Genomic DNA, 4,440 nt, shown 5'->3' with positions numbered 1-4,440 from the left:
TATGTTTTGTTATTTGGAAATGTTAACACTTTTATACAAGATTCAAACTATAAAGTTTCTTGCCATCAATGTAGACTAAAGGATCTGCTTGCTTGACAGCCTTCTTTTACTACAATTCCTATGATTGTTTCTCAGGCTTGGTATTTTGATAAAGGGTTATCTTTTTAAGTCACTGTTGTGGAATATTATAGCACTGGGCTTATTGCTCTTATTAGGAGCATGGCTCCAACCAGTGATAATTGAAACCTTCATCAAGGCCTTTTAGAATAATTAAGCTGATCTGCATAAGATTAAATTCCAATATCTACCCTAGTGGGGTTGGTAGTCAGTCAAAAAAAAGCAAGACCTCCCTGAAAAATATGCCACCTAAGACAGGGCATGAATGATGGAATTCATGTACTACTGATGGGTAAGGATATATATCTTTCAATAGAGACAACCTGAGACAGGCACACTCTTCTGCTCCATAGCTCTTAAGTTATGGTCAATATTTAAATCCTAAAAAAGGGAGACCGGGGGAGAGCCTCTTGTCTGTCAGGATGCTTTATTATTGAGCTCACCATGAAAAACATGTTTTGACCCTGGCCTTCACCTGGAGAAAAGAATAGACAAGATGTTTTTGCCAAGTTCACTTCCTTTTGTTTGTGTGAAGATCACACAGGCAGGTGGTTGAGGTAAACAAGTTTGAATTCTCCATGAACTTCATGCTCTCAAAGTGCTTTGCTCTGACTATAAAAAGGGACTGGGGGAAAAACGAGTGCCTAGTTTCTACTGGAAGCCCTCTTAAACAGATCCCATGTGTAGTGTCTTGGGTTTTTTTCTTTCTTTCTTTCAATCCTCACTCCCCTTTCAAGAACTGTCCAACTCTACCAGCAGGCTCCAGCACTCCTGTTTATCTTCTCTTTTTCTTTTATTAATTTATCGAATAATTGGTTGTTTAAATAAGTTTTAAAAGAACTGGCTGTAGAAATTCTTTGAATGTCTGGTAGGATTCTTCTGGGAATCTACCTGGTTCTGGGTTTCTTATTTTTAGCTAGAAGACTTTTCAGTATGATTTCAATTCCTTATCTGTTATGGCTTATCAACATTGTTGGCTACTTCTTTATTCATGGAGATTTGGATCAATCCAGGAACTCATCCATTTTTGTAAAGACTTCCACCTTCCCAAAGCACAGGTTTTACTTCCTTGTAATATTCTAATGTCTTTGGTGTATGTTGTTATGGTTCCAAGCTTGGGTCCTCTCTTTCTTTCCTTTGGTTAGTTTGGTGATAGGGATCTGCCAGTCTTGTTTATCTCCTCAAAGAACCAGCTTTTAGATATGATAATTTTTAACTGATTTCTATATTTCTACATATCTAATTAATTTCTGCTCTGATTTTTATTATTTCATGCCATAATCTAGGCTTGGGACTGATTTATCTTTGTTTGCACTTAAAGAAAAAGAAAAAAACACAGGCTCTTTATATACTCTTGCCTGGCCTGGAACCTACTTTGAAGTCAGAGCTGGTCTTATATTCAAAGAGGTCTACCTCCTCTGACTTCTGAGTTCTAGGATTAAAGACCTGTGCCAAGACTCCTGGTATCATTTTTCAAAATGTTGTCCTTGATTTATGCTCCTTCTGATTCTGTAATGTAGGCAATTAGAGCTATAAAATTTCCTTAAACTTAGGCAAATGGACAATGAAAATGTAGGTCATATAAACTATGAAACATTAGTCAGCTGTAAAAATATATGAAAACATAAAAGTTGTAGGTAAATGGATGGAACTAAAAATACTACCATATTGAGTGGGGTAACCCAGATCACAAAAGACCTACACTACATAACCTGTTTTGCCTGTGGTTTCAGCACTGAATATTTTAATGAGAGTAAATAACCTCCAGCAACCATAGAAACAAGGAAAGCAAAAAAGGTCAATGTGAAAGAGTACTAGAGTGAGGACTAAAACAAGAAAAGGGATAAAAGTGGGAAATGACAAAGGGAGACTTTCACTGGGAAGTGAGTTCAATACTAGAAAACAGGGAAGGAAGAAAAAATATAACATTAAGATATTTGAAACACCCACACAAAATTACATGTTTGTTTTTTTATCTAAAATGAAATGTAAGCATATGTGTATTAGACATATGTTGTCTAAATTAAGATATGCTGCGTGGAATGACAATAATACCCTCAATACCCTCAAGGGCATGGACTAGCAAAAAATCCAACACCAGCCACAAGAAATTGACTTTCAAGGTGTGGGTCAGAGGAGTCCAAGAGACATACTAAATAATACTAGCTATCAGTATTGCTCTTGGTTGCCTCCAAAACATTAAAGGAAGGAAAGTCCCTATTGCTGAAGACACTGTGCTCTTCAACCACATTACCCCCAAGAGGCCAGCTGGATCTGCTCTGAAAGACTCCTCCATGAAGACTTGGTGTCTTATGAAGGTTACTATGGAATAAGCAGAACTTCAGAATTCTATCCATGGTGAAGCATATCAGTGATGGTGGCTTGGACAGAGTTCCATGATGGAAAATGAAGGCCCTGAACACTTTTACAGCCTGAAGCCTCTTCCTCAATCTGAACTGAAAAAGGATCAGGAAGTAGAGAAGTCACTGTGTTTTGTTCTCAAAGTAAAAGGGAAGATTTCTGAGAATCCTCTGATGAGAACATCCTTGAAGAGTTTCAGGGAACAGTATCAAGACTCTTACTGAGCAGAGAGAGGGAAACTGTAACAGATAAGAAAGGACATTGCCTTTCATATCCACTGACAAAGCCAGTCAGGAGATATATAAAGGAGAAGCTCAGCTCAGCTCTCAGCCAAGGCCCATCCTGCCAAGATGAATCCCACCAGCTTCTTCCTCCTTACATTGCTCATCATTCAGGTGACAGAAACAGCAGCGAGGAGACCCCGTGGTGAGTGGCAGTTTTGTTCTGTACAAAAGGTATTTGAGGACAACATTCTCAAGAGGGAGGGTCCACCCTGAGTCTGCAGAATCCTGTCTCAGGACTTCTACTCCTGATAGAAACTGAATCTCTGAGCCTTAACCATTAGTCTTGGGCAGATATCTGTAATGAGAGAAGCAAACTGTGGGGGAATGTTCGACATCAGGTAACACAAACCTCCTCACTGTCATTTGTAAAGGGCCATTTGACAAGCAGATCATTTCATTTCTAGCTGGACTACAGGGTCAATGGCTTTATAGACAGCAGCAACAGGGTTCACTCAAACTCAGGTCCATAAGCAGAGCTGCAGCTCAGGCTCTTGGCAGTGTCCAGATGCACAACACTTCCAGAATACAGGGAAAGATGGACATGGAGAATGAGCCATGCTTTTCTCTCAACAGAAAAATTCTCACAAGAGTCTGAAGAGAGTTCTTCTAGTACAGCCTCTGAAGTTACTTCATCGGGGGAAAGCGGGGGATCAAGTTCTTCCCAGGACGACAACAGCCCAAGTGACAAGTCAGGGGGTTCCTCCTTTAAAAAATCAAGCAGCATGTTCAAGGAGACAGTCTATGAGGAAAGGAAGAAAAAACAGAGTGGTGGTGATGGTGGTGATGGTGACGGGAAGAGTGACTCAGAAATAGAGCGGTCTTATGTAAAGAGAAAGGAAAAGCAACGGGTTGCACAAGAAGTAGCTAAATAATGTGGCCATGAACCAAATGACAAGTGGACAAAAATAATGGTAGGAATTTGCCCAGGTGGAGGGCATACCTACCCCAGTGTTTAGAAGTTGTGCATTTCCTGGACCATTTTGATTCTGAGCCCTACCCTGCACACCAGGGGAGCTGAGCTGTATTGTCTTTGGGAAGGGAGGAGAGGAAAGCTCCTGGCAGAGCAGACAATAGTAACTGGTTGTGACCCTGTCCTGATATTCCTACCCTTGGTGTGTTTTTAATATATTTCCCTCATAGAAGCCAACAAGAAACGAATCCCACTATGTACCCCCTCTACAATCATATTTATCAAACTTGTTATGTCTTAGAATGTTGCTTAGCTTAAGTCAAATTCAGGCTTAGCATGGAACAGTGTTATAACATTATTCTCCTCCCATGTCCACACATCTTTGCTATGATGCGTTTATCCCTTCCAAAGACAATGGGTCCAGCTTCCATTTCCCTCTCAAGTAACAGACAGAGATGAGCATAAAAAAAGAACACTCCCTGCTTGTAACCCACTAGACTTGGAACATAGCCATAAACGGCAGTAATAAGAACCATGGAAATATAGGTGTCTCCCGTACCCTTTACCTGACACTGTTACATGTTACAGGTTACCTGACCGCTCCCAAGCAGTTGCATAATCTGAATGAAGCCTATGGTATCTTCAGGACAGAGACTCCCATGAGGCCCCAGAGCCAGTTCGTGGATTTCACTCACTTCTCCATGTTTGTTTTTGAGATTACTAAACCCAACATTTGTTAAAATACCTTCTTTCCAATAAAAGACTACA

At 40.2% G+C, this 4,440-nt stretch overlaps 1 long non-coding RNA gene across 1 annotated transcript; it reads left to right on the top strand.

The window, feature by feature from the left end:
• Nucleotides 1-2,642: 2,642 nt before the first annotated feature.
• Nucleotides 2,643-4,440, top strand: LOC110563379 (uncharacterized). The gene is made up of 3 exons (XR_002477281.2): nt 2,643-2,904; nt 3,336-3,673; nt 4,261-4,440. It is a non-coding gene; the product is annotated as an uncharacterized LOC110563379 (long non-coding RNA).

The sequence above is a fragment of the Meriones unguiculatus genome, chromosome 4 (assembly GCF_030254825.1).
Source record: "Meriones unguiculatus strain TT.TT164.6M chromosome 4, Bangor_MerUng_6.1, whole genome shotgun sequence".
NCBI classification, from domain to species: Eukaryota; Metazoa; Chordata; class Mammalia; order Rodentia; family Muridae; genus Meriones; species Meriones unguiculatus.
The sequence above is the reverse complement of the archived record's forward strand: the minus strand, read 5'-3'. Positions and strand labels throughout refer to the sequence as shown.